Source organism: Suricata suricatta, chromosome 2, assembly GCF_006229205.1.
Source record: "Suricata suricatta isolate VVHF042 chromosome 2, meerkat_22Aug2017_6uvM2_HiC, whole genome shotgun sequence".
NCBI classification, from domain to species: domain Eukaryota; kingdom Metazoa; phylum Chordata; class Mammalia; order Carnivora; family Herpestidae; genus Suricata; species Suricata suricatta.
Window position 1 is genome coordinate 50659212 of NC_043701.1, and position 12788 is coordinate 50671999.

The 12788-nt window shown below is 43.4% G+C and overlaps 1 long non-coding RNA gene across 1 annotated transcript; it reads right to left on the minus strand.

The window, feature by feature from the left end:
- Window positions 1-1659: 1659 nt before the first annotated feature.
- LOC115306135 lies at window positions 1660-2372 on the minus strand. Its single transcript, XR_003915206.1, has 2 exons — window positions 2250-2372; window positions 1660-2077 (listed from the first exon to the last, which is right to left on the minus strand). It is a non-coding gene; the product is annotated as an uncharacterized LOC115306135 (long non-coding RNA).
- Window positions 2373-12788: the final 10416 nt, after the last annotated feature.

Genomic DNA, 12788 nt, shown 5'->3' on the forward strand with positions numbered 1-12788 from the left:
AAGATATTGAGTGGTTTAGACAATTTCCAGGAGAGCTCAGGTCCATGTTTGAAGACCATGCCAGAATTCAAAGTCCAAAATCACATTAGGAGTCAGGTCTGGTGAATATGCCAGTCCCTACTCTGTGTGGCCCCCAATCAACCAACACCTCAAGTACTGGGGGCAAGAGATATTGCTTCTAGAGACCCTGCAGCCCCTGGAAAAGGAAGGCTGTCACTGCCTGCAATCCAACATGCCTGGGGCATTCTGGGCCATTTGCGTGCCTTTGGAAGAGTGGCTTTCTAGTCCCAGCTGGGGCTGATGAGCCCAGGCCACTTGTGTTTGCCTTGGGTACTGGATTGTCAGACACTGTGAACTTCCTAAGTGGGAGGAGGCCTCTGTGTCTAAGATTCCCAGGATGGGAAGTTCACCCCTAAACGTGACCCCAGAGTCCTAGGGCTTCCTGCTGGTACTGGGGCAACCTATCCCTTTAGGTGTTTTAATGTTCTTTATTTACTTTATCTTCTCTGCCCTTAGCCCAGAAACCATGGTGAGGATCTTTCTCTCCCTAGTGTCTCTCATCAGGGGTGTATGCGAATCTCGACCTTGAGCCTGAGTGTGAACCATAGTGTTGGATCTGGGTTTGGGTTCTCACATTACTGGTAGACGATTTGGGGGTGCTCCTTGGCTGAGCCCCAGGTTCCTTGACATAATGAGAGATGACAGCCCCTCAAGAGCTGTGTTAGGGCCTGGTCTGCTGCAATACACTAGGCACCAGCTCCCCTTTAGTGGACCTGTGAAGGTGTGCTGTGTGCGCATTCACACAGAAGAGCTATTGGCATTTTCATGTTAATGCCAACCCAGAGCTACACCGCCTGGGCAGGGCAGTGGAGACAGATAAAAGAGTATTGCTCCTGGGCTCTCAGCACAGTGTCAGCTCAACAGAAGTCATTTTATTTATTTAGAATTATTCTCATGATGCAAAACACACACTGGGAGAAACAGCGAGGAATCTGACCTCCGATCTTGTTGGCTGGTTACGTTGTTGGAGCACAAGGTCTTGGAGGGACTGGGTGCATTCCTCTATCATTCAAAGAAAATGAAAAACAACAACCATTCCTATGCCCCTGGCCCTCCAAACCTGTCGCACCTTTCACTCCAGAGGGGACCGTATATTTATGTTGGTGTTTTGTGATCATCCTCCTTGCAAAAACTGCTCAAACATAGAAATAGTTTTCCAACCCAACACTGAATTATGCTACAGCCCCTCTTGTATTACTGCCTGCTCCCTCTCCTGCCCCCAATAGCATAGACAGACTTGCTTCGATGTCAGCGACGGATTCTAATTCGTGCTCGCACACGGTTGCGTGATTTTCATTGCATGTCTAACATCATTGACTAAATCACTCTAGGCTGATGCATGGTCCACGAGTGCATTTCTGACTCTGAGAGGCCTCGGAAGATGCTGGTGAGGTGTATGATCCTGAGAAGGACTAGGGGGCAGGGGTTCAAATCTTGCTGCCATTCTTTCCAATGCTGGGCCTGGGCAACACAGGATGGTCCCCAGCTCCCACTTGCCTTCTCTTCATTGTGGGCAATAAAGACAGCTTGTGGGTTGGGGAGAAGATTAAAACTACAATAATGTTTAGTTAAGAGCTTTGAAAAATAAAAAGCACAGTATTGTTATATCTCTGCTGATCACAGCAAACTGTATTTAATAATGATTTCATTCTTTCTTCCCAACCCATCACTTGAAACTGAGAGCGCCTGTGCTCAGAATAAATGGAAAGCCTTTCAAAGACTGGAACAAAGTGAAAGCCTGCCTCACTGGTGGGCATGTTGCTAAGTGCCGTTGGCAGCTAGAATTTCTCTGAGCATTCCGGCCTCCCCCGTAGAATTCTACAGCCCTGGGTCTGTGTTTGCCCAGGGCTGGCTTCAGTCGGTCCAACAGGCTTTCATTCCCTGAGTGAATCCATGCCGAGAGAGTAATTTTCAAAGGGCTCCAGTCATTTGTAGTCTATCTGCGTTCTGAATGTTATTTCAGCTTCTCTCCCACAGAGTAAATATCACCAGAGGCAAGACCATATCTTTTTCATATCTACACAGGAAAAAAAAAAGGGACAGTTTAGCAACCTCAGTAAAAGAACAAAGATTTGAGGGTTCAGGGGAGTTTTTATGTTTTCTTCCCCTGAGAATTTAAGAAAAGGGAAGAATAAGGGCAATGATGTCTGGAACGGCAGGGGAAATTCTTGTCTGGATTTAGTGCATACTTGATGTGGTCTGCTCTGGCAACTCTGAGGAGCCCACAGGGGTGCTGGGCAGCTCTCTAGCTCCTCATGGTTTCCCCAGATTTCTCAAGAACAGCGATTTCCGTTCCCCAACGCATATGATGCAGGACATAAAGTCAGCCTCCACACACCCGGCTGAAAAGCAAGATCAGATAAATATAAGGCAATACAGTCCATGTGATGCCGCACAGACCAGCGAGTTTTTATATCACATAACTGATGCCCAACTTCTGCATTTTTATGGAGAAGGAAGAAAGCAAATATTGGTGGGCATATAATTGAGTGCAGGGCAGTCTTTATATAATATTTCTTTTATTTCCTATCATCACTCTGCTAAGACAGGTATCATGGCAAGCATTTTGCAAACGAGCATGTGAATCCTGGAGTGGAAAAGCCACTTGCTTCCTAATGAAGAGGTGGGAAGGGAACAGCAGGTTTGGAAGCAGTCCCCTGAGCCCTGAGCAAGCTCTTCCTCCGGTCAAGGCCACGTGAGGGCCATGCAGACACGCTGAAGATGCAAATGCAATTCATCCTGCCTCCCGACATTTCCATCTCTATTTAGACGGTTAGAAGATCTGAGGAGTGTTCCTTTGTGTGATCCTAATTATTTGTCGTCTCTCAATTTCATTGGAAGAATGAAGCGATGCATACAGACAAGTCACCTACCCAACTCTTGGGAAAAGAAGGGCATTTCTGTATATGACGTTATGACTGGTTTGTACACTGGTGAGAATAAGGGTCTTAGTCTTAGCAAATATACTTGATCTATTTCATTTTTTAAATATATGTATATTTAATTTTTACTTGTGAGAGAGAGAAGAGTGAGCAGGGGAGAGGGGAATAGGGAGAGAGAATCTTAAGCAAACTCCACACTCATCATAAAGCCCGACATGAGGCTAGATCTCACAACCCTGGGCTCATGACCTGAACTGAAGCCAAGTCAGATGCTCAACTAACCGAATCACCCAGGTACCCCAAAAGTATGATTGATTTTTAGACATATAGCCAACTCCTTAATAGTTCAGAATTTTAGTAATATAAAAAAACAAATGCTTTTTTGAGTGAAGGTTACCCATACTCACCAATCCCTTAGACCTGACAGTTGTTCACCACCTTCACACCAGCCCATTCTAACTGATGCAGAGACAGAGGTCCTCCTGGGTTAGGTCATCTCTCCAATGTCATGCAGCTGGAATGAGGCTTATCCAAGGATGGATGTGGCCTCCTCAATTTCAGGCTCATACTAGTTCTTGTCTTTTCTCATGTAGCTGTAAGCAATGTTGGTTTTATCTATTTTAAACTCTTTTGTTATTTTTTAATTTCTAATTTTTTTTATTTTAGAGAGAGAAAGAAAGAGAGCATGTGAGTTAGGGAGAGGGGCAGAAGGAGAGAGAGAAAGAATCCCAAGTAGGCTTCACCCTCAATGTGGAGCCTGATGTGGGGCTCGATCCTATGACCCCGGGATCATGACCTGAGCTGAAAACAAGAGTCGGTTGCTCAACCAACTCAGCCATCCAGGTGCCATCCGCCTCTGTTATTTTAGCAGCTTTATTGAGACAGAATTCACATATTGTATAGTTCATCCACTGGATACAGTCCACAGATGCATACAACCATGACCATTATCAATCCTAAAATATTTTCACCACCTTAAAAAAATCTCTTAATTTTTACATACAAGAAAACAGAGCACAAGAAATTTTCTCAAAATTATATACAACACAAGCTTTTTTTTTTTTGATACTTTCTCATTTTGTGGCTTTTGATTAAATTAACAAAAAATCACAGCATCGATTACTTTCTGGGCTGGATCCTTGAATGTGCTAGAGGATCTTCAGACCCTGTCACAGTTCTCACCAGTTATCTCTGAGATTCCCCCTCCGCACCTTGGCTTCCTCATTCATAAACTAATTTGAGGAATCAGAAGAGAGCCCTCTGTGGGTAGAATGATCTGACAGTGTCACGGTGGTGCTGGATCCGATTTTTCAGTGTTGCTGAGTTCTGGGGGGTTTTCCACGCCTGGTTTCCAGATCACATTCACTGAGATCACCAGGCTTCCCTGTAGCACCAAGAGATGCTCCTCAGTCCAGTGAGGTTCACTGATTTTTCCCAAGACCTCTCAAATAGAAGGTGATGGAGACAGAGTTTGAACAAGCCCAGGGGTGTCTCCACCTGACATGGTAAGAGATAGATTTTTAAGCAGCAAGATGGATAAAGAAAGATCAACTCCAATTTGGTGAGGCAACAGAGCAGGTATTCTTACATTATTTGTTTGTTTCTTTGTGGTCATGAACAGGGCCCTACACATGGGTGCTGGGAGACAGGATGTACATGTGGTTTTCCAAGCAAAACTTCCAGTTGACTGTGAAGGGACAGAATAACTGCCATGTCTATACAAGGTCCAAAATGGTTTTTTGTTTTGTTTTGCTTTTGTCTCAAACATAGTGAATGTTTAAGTGGGCTAAAGGGGTGGTTGCCATTTACCTTTTATCTTTTTCAGTTCCCTTGGATGAAGCTTCTTACTTGACTGATATCTGGCTGTCTGCCACAGGGCTATAGACTTTGATAATGTCACACCAGCTTCCTCTGACTCTGAGGTCTTGGTTCTGATTAATTGAGACTCACTGGCCTTGACTTCAAGTCCCATTACCTATTTCACTTTGTTGGGGAGGGTTGACGCTACCTAATGAGAAATAAATCAGGCACCAGTGACCAGCAGGGACACCGGGCCTGGGCAGGGTAAGGGGTAGGCCTTCCGTGTGTGCAAATAGATATGTTTATGAAGACATTTAAGAAACCTTACCCCATTCTTTCTTTTTTTAGTTTATTTATTTTGTGAGAGACAGAGAGAGTCAGTAAGGGAGGGGTAGAGAGAGGGAGAGAGAAGGAATCCCAAGCAGACTCCATGCTGTCAGCACAGAGCCCAATGTGGGCTAGAACCCACAAACCATGAGATTATGACCTGAGCCAAAAACAAAAGCTGAACACTTAACTGACTGAGCCACCCAGTCACCCCTTAGAAACCCTGTTTATCTCTTAATGGGTATTCAAGAAAATATCAGTTTCTTAATATACATTCTTTCTATTTTTTTTTCTGAATATATCCCAAGATCCCACTGTTATTAACTGTTCATCTTGGTGATGGATTTTGGAAGCACTTACAAATTAGGCAATGACTATTGTTGCTATTAGTTTCCTCTTTGCCTTGGAAACTCTTGGGTGTCAAAGGTGTTGGGCATGTCCTTCATTGATGAACAGGAGTGTCATCGTTTGATGAGAGATGTGTCTTGGCTCTGACTGTTGTAGATACTATAAGGGGGAGTTACCAGACGGGAATGGTGTTATGGTTGAGAATGAGCTTTGATCTCAACTGAAGCAAAGTCAGAGCACCCTGTCTGTCTCAGGAGGGTTCAGGTTGGGAGGGGAAATTTGCATGAATGGCACTTTCTGAGTTTATGGAAGGTGACCTACTGGCCACTGTTCAGCTTTGTCTCACCTCTAGGGAGGTGCTCCCACAAGAACTTGTAGTGAGGTCTGCCTGGTGGGCTTCCCACTGCGCTTCCCAGCCACTGTGGCTCAGAGAGTCTTCTGGCCTGGACACTGTCTTTATGTCAGTAGTCCCTGAGGTATAACACCACAAGTTGCCTGTGTAGCCTTTAAAGACCACCACAAGAGCTGGGACCACTACAAATCACCTCGAGGAGCACCTTCAGAAGCAGCAGAAGGGCCCCACCAGCTTGCCTGGCTCCAGGATGGCCATTACTGCACCTGACTCCATAGTGTGAAGCCCACTGTCTGGCCCTCTGTCTCCTTAGCACCTTGAAGAGAACATGGGCAGTGTTACTCCTCTTGTAATTTTCTTGCTTAGTAGATTTTGGGGAAGATGTATCTGGTTGGGAAGATATGATGACAGATAGATTATTGATTTCAGCCCAAGATGCAGCCCTATTCAGAACGTAAGCTGAAAAGGGTAGACAAATATAGAGCAAAGGGAACAAAGAGGAAAAGATGCATGTTGAGGAAAGAATCTGAGCTTTTCTAAGAAAATATACCCTTTTTGAGTGCTGCGAACCAGAAGGTCATTGTATATTTGGTACAAATTTTAGGAAAAAGAGACAGGAACGCTCAGATTGTTTTTTCTACACTGATTCATTATGATTAAGAAAAAAGAGAATTGTAAAAGTTCCATGCTTGGAAAAGGTAATACCCAATGCTGGCGAAGATGTAATGAAACTGGCATTCATACAGTGCCAGGGGCAGGTATAAATGGCCACAGACGTTTAGAAAAGTAATTTGACAGCATGTGTCAAAAGCCATTAAGTGCACATTTCTTTTAACTTGGGAATTGCATTTGGATGTTCCTTTGCTGAGGAAATTGCCCAGAAATAGGGGAACACTATTCGCACAGAGATGATGTTGGAAGCTTTTGTCATCATTTTTTAGGGGAAATAAGTTGAACGCTCATTTATAGTAGAATGATTAAGTAAATATCAAGTGTATTCGCCAGAATTTTAAGCAGCTATTTAAGAGAATACACAGCAACACAGAAAGTGTTTATGATGTTATAGTAAACGAATAAGTAGATTATATGCTGCTAGTCAGATGATTGCTTGTTCTCAAAACAGAATGATAAATTAACCCAGAAAATTTGTAAACTGCCACAGGGGATACATTTCCCCAAAATGATGGAGGTAGTAGCTCTGAAAGCCATATCGACTGCATAGTATGTGTTTTTCACTTCTTACACTGATGGAGATGCAATACTTGATAAGTTAATAGGCCTCCAATCTTGGACTGGTGTGGTCCTCTGAAAGAGCAGAGATGACAAAAGCTTAAGAATATCTGGTGTTTTTAATTTAGCAGATGATGCAACCATTTAACTTCTTTTTTTTAAATGCCTATTCATTTTTTTGAGAGAGAGAGAGAGAGAGAGAGAGAGAGAGAGAGAGAGAGAGAGAGAATGAGTAGGGAGAAGCAGAGAGAGAGGGGGACAGAGAATCCGAAGCTGACAGCACAGAGCCCAATGCGGGGCTCGAACTCATGAACCATGTGGTCATGACCTGAGCAGAAGTCAGATGCTCAACCCACTAACCACCCAGGCGCCCCTCAGCCATGTCATTCTCAACACCTTCCCAAAGTGGGGTAACATCACAACCTGTGTTCATACAGAGCCTTGCTCATGGATGTGCCCAACAGGATGATTTCTTACAGTCAAAAGGTAAAATCCATCCACATGTCCAACAATGGATAATCAAAATGTAATGTAGCTATCAATGAAATAGTTAGTATCCAGATATTGAGGGGAAGGAAGTTTGGATACATGCTGTAACAGGGGGAGATCTCAAAACCGTGTGAGTGATAGAAACCAGAGGCAAAAGATCACAAATTGTATGATTCAGTAGACATGAGATGTCCATATAAGGCAAATTTAAAGAGACACAGAGCAGATTTGTGGCTGCCTGACCCAAGCATGGGAAATCTAGTTAACTCTAAAAGGGTAAGGGGTTTTATCGGAGTGATGGGAATATCATAAAACAGGATAGTAATGTGATTGCACCACTCAGTGAATCCACTGAAAATCATGGAATTTCACACTTACCATAAGCATTCAATGGTATGCAAATTATACCTCAATAAAAGTGTGAGAGTAATCTCATCAGATATAGTCAATGTTAGGGATAAAATGAATGTCTGAGATTTTTCCATGGGGCACCAACATGTCTGAAAACATTCAGAAAACAATAGTCCGGAGTAAGTGCTTTCTGGAGAAATGGAAGTTTCCTTTATTCTCTCTGTCCTCCAGCTCATCACATCCTTCTCACACGGGTGCCCCAGGGAAGCTAGACCCCGAGCTCTGAGCTGAGACCTGGAGGCATGAGGTGGCAGGTCATTCTGGGAGTGCTCTCACAGTTGCGCAGGCTGGGCCCGAGTGTGGGTTAAGAAAGACTCCAAAATGTAGGAGGGCATCAGATACGAGATGAGGGACTCATTACAACCCACTACTCAGATCTAGGGAATGTGAACATGTTTGCAGTTTTTCTGTCATGTTTTTAACAATTAAAAAAATCAGAGCATCTTAATCAAGTTAAGGGATTGACTCTTGAGTTTGGCTCAGGTCATGATTTCAGGATCGTGGGATCAAGCCTTGCATTGGACTCAGCACTGGACATCAACCCTGCTTCAGATTCTCTCTCTCTTCTCTCTCTCTCTCTCTTTAAAATAAAAAATAAATGAAACTTTATAAAAGTTGGGGCGCCTGGGTGCTCAGTGGATTAAGCACTGACTCTTATTTTCAGCTCAGGTCGTGATCTCATGGTCCCTAAGATCCAGCCTTGTGTTCAGCTCCTTGCTGAAAGCACAGAGTTAGCTTGGGATTCTCTCTCTCCCTCTCTCTCTCTGCCCCTCCTCTACTCTCCCTCTCTCAAAAATACATAAAATAAACTTTCAAAAAATTTTAAATAAATAAAAACAGAAACACAAACAAACAAATACAAATTCCCACCAAGCATTTCTCTCCCTTGTTCCCGTACTGCACAGGAAACACATTCCAGAAGCCCGTGTTCACCTATTCTGGGTATGTCTATCAATCTCATGCAGGCTTCTGGATCACTTGGTATGTGAAGAAAGAGCACCCACAGCTCCACCGTGGTCACTGGGTTTTCCTATCAGGGTTCCAGGTTGCAGGTCAGGCATCACTTTCCGCTACAGCGAGGTGGAAAGTGAAGAGAGGAGGAAAGACTTCTCCTCAAAAGGTCTCACTTTCATTAACAGGAACAACAGTAGAAATTCTTCAAAGGATTTCACCTACATTTCTTTTGCTGGATCTGGGTTTCATGGTAGGTAGGATTCTAACATGCTGCCAAGATTCTCGCCTCACCCTGTTCATATTGTGTGGCTCCTGCCCTTGAGTGTGGATGGGACCAGGGGTCATATTGTTAGGTCCCTCCTATGGATAAGCTATAGACCTGTCAACTCTGAGTTGATTGGAAGGGAGAGTATCCTGGGTGGGTCTGACCTAATCAGAAGAGTGTTAAAAAAATTGTGAAACGTCCACCAGGCTGGAAGAAGGCAAACAGCCATATTATGAACTGCCTGTGGGGAGAGTTGGGTCCCTGGAACCTAGAGAAATCTGCATTGACAACCAGCAAGAAGTAGGGATCTCAGTTCTACAACTAGAAAGAAATGAATTCTGCCACCAACCTGTGGCTGGAAGAGGACTCTGAGTCTGAGATGAGACCCCAGTTCTGGCTACCAGCTGGATGTCAGCCAGCTGAGAACCAGATCAGGAAACCCTGATGAACCCCAAGGAGACTCTTCACCACCCACAGATGCAGTGAGATCATGAATGGGGGTGGGTTTTTTGTAAGCCACTGAGTTTGTGATGACTTCTTATGCAACAATAGCACACAGAAACACCCTGAGGGAAGCCCTCGCCAAGGCAGGTGGATCCCTGGTGCTCTTCTTTGGATTTATTCTATCATGGTATTGCACGTTTTCTTTTCTCTTTTTAAAGTTTATTTATTTTGAGGGGTTGAGGGGCAGGAAGAGAGGGAAAGAGAGAGAGGTTCCATACTGTCAGCTCAGAGCCTGATGAAGGGCTTGATCTCATGAACCCAAGAGATCATGACCTGAGCTGAAATCAAGACTTGTATGCTTACCTACTGAGCCACCCAGGCACCTCATGTTACCATACATTTTCTATTGTTCACCTGTTTTCTGTGCTGCTTTGTTTTTCTTCCCCATCTTTAAATTATTCATACTTTATTCACTCACATGCTCTCTTTTATCTCTTCTGCTGATTCTTATTTTTATTCTTTTAGTAGACTATTTAAAAAAATTTTTTTTACGTTTTTTAATTTATTTTTGAGAGGCAGAGAGAGACAGTGTGAGCAGGGGAGGGTCAGAGAGAGAGAGTGAGACATAGAATCTGAAGCAGGCTCCAGGCTCTGAGCTAGCTGTCAGCACAGAGCCCGAAGTGATGTGGGGCTCGAACCCACAAACCATGAGATCGTGACCTGAGCCGAAGCCAGACGCTTAACTAACTGAACCACCCAGGCACCCCTAGCAGACTATTCTTAAATAATCTTCACTTAATAAATACAATCGAAAGGGAAGCAATGTCCTTATAATTTTCACTCCTTTCCCATCCATCAGGTCATTATCGCTTAGTGTTTTAATGTTGCCTCATTTTTAATCCTTTTGAAATAGCAACTCTATATGGTAGTGCTTATAATCAACAAATATTTAGATTTATTTACGTGTTTACCAATCATTTCTTTGCTCACATGACCTCTCGCATTCACTTGCCTTCCTTTGGAAGTTCCTTCTTACTAAAGGCGCCGAGTGAAACAAGGAAGGCAGGGAAGGGAAGCAGAATATGCTCCCCAAAATGTACTGCTTGACATAAAGATTATTTTGAACTGATTATTTTCAGCAACTGAAGACACAGGAGAAGCTCTGAGAAGAAAGAAGTTACTCTTTTGTAAGAGAAATTTGCATTTCAAAGGAAATTTAGAATGGATAGAGGGCCACACTAGGAAGACAGCTATTCCCAGAGATCACTTTTTCACTGGTCAGACTTACCTGCAAGTCAGGTCAATATTTGTTTACCAAACATTTCCTCTTGTCACACCATCTTGTGAATTGCTGTTGCTCTTTGAAACTTCAGACCTCTGGGGTGCCTGGGTGGCTCAGTCAGTTATGCATCCAGCTCCAGCTCAGGTCATGATCTCACAGTCCGTCCGTGAGTTCCAGCCCCGTATCAGGCTTTGTGCTGACAGCTAGCTCAGAGCCTGGAGCCTGCTTCAGATTCTGTGTCTCCCTCTATTTCTGACCCTCCCCTGCTTACACTGCCTCTCAAAATTAAATAAAAAAAACATTTAAAAAAATGGAAACCTCAGACCTCTGTCCATTTCTTCAGTTTAGGATGGTCTATAAGCCTCAATGGTCTACCCGTCTTTTGAGTTCCCTAGATCTTTGTGGGGTTATAATACAATTATTACAATTATTTTCTTTAATTTGTTAATGTTTTCTTTATTTTTGAGAGGGAGATAGTGCAAGCAGGTGAGGGGCAAAGAGAGAGGGAGACACAGAATCCAAAGCAGGCTCCAGGCTCAGAGCTGTCAGCACAGAACTTGATGTGGGGTTTGAACTCATGAAAGGACCGTGAGATCATGACCTGAGCTGCAGTTGGATCCTTAACCAACTGAGCCACCAGGTTCCCCATTACAATGATTTCTTATCCTCTTGTTAATCTGTCATATGTCAGTTTAATTCTTGGATTAGCCATAGAACCTAGAAGGGTAGAAGGAAAGATTTTTCCTCCCCTATAGCATTCACAGACTATAAGAGGGTGATAAAAAAAAAACCTCACTAATCAAGATAAAAAATATATTAATTCAACATTGTGAGAAATCAAAATTTTGAAACATTTTGAAGAATGAAAACTCAACATTGAGAAAAATGAAAATTAATGAAACACCTTCCTAAAGATAAAATATCAAAATTTTATGTGAAGACAGGCTGTTTATTTGTTTCATGACCTTGTGTTATTCTGCACAAGCGCAGGCATTTCCAGCCTGCCCCTTGCCCCTGGCACATGAAACAGAAGAAAACACTTGCAAGGATTAATTCTTTGGATATTAGGACCCTATGTGAATTTGAGTTTAAGTACTAGTGTTATTGATTCTTTACCTTCCAGTGGTAGCCCTTGTGTCCTTTCTGCCTTGTTTTGTGTCCTGAGAGTGTGGCTTGGGTCCAGGGGAATGTTATCTCTCCCCTTTTGCACCTGCCGGGTGGACAGCTGTCAGACTGGGGGCCCGAGACTCTTTCCTACTGACTCTGCCCAACTCTCATGGCATGGTCAAAATCTAAATGCCTTCCTTCGTTGGCATGGTTGCCCATGACAACTTAGCTTCCTTCTCTTTTGACAATCTTTGGGGGTCACTTTGGATCATGGCAGCTGCCTCCATGGGAGAAGTGTTTTGCATTCATGGGTAAGCCATGAAAAGGCTTACTGGATTTGAATTCACATTGGAACAGCTATACCTTGGGAGAGTCTACACTGCCAATGGCTGGGTGACAGATCCTTTGAATTGAGAAAGCTTTTATGTTTAAAAAGATGTTTGGAAAGTTCTCACACCAAACAAATGTTCTTGGTACCTATAGGACGATGAAATTAACAAAAGGAGGAAAAGTATCATGGTTTACTTAAAATACTCCTTTACCAAAACTGAAGCACAAATGCCAGATTTAGAGCAAGAATTCAGGCCACACCCACCGTAAACCCTGTCCTACTGTTGTAAAATGCTCCTGCCGCGGGGAGAATTTTACAGTTGGTTCCACTCAAAAACCTGGGGGGAGGCAAATATTGCCACAAACTGCCCCTTAGCGCAAAATCTTAGAAACTCACACCCACAAATTATTGGTGGAGAACTTTAGCCCTCATATTGAGCTGTAACATAACATAAACACACGAACTTGTCCTATCTCTCAGAAACATAATGTGGATTTAAAAAATGA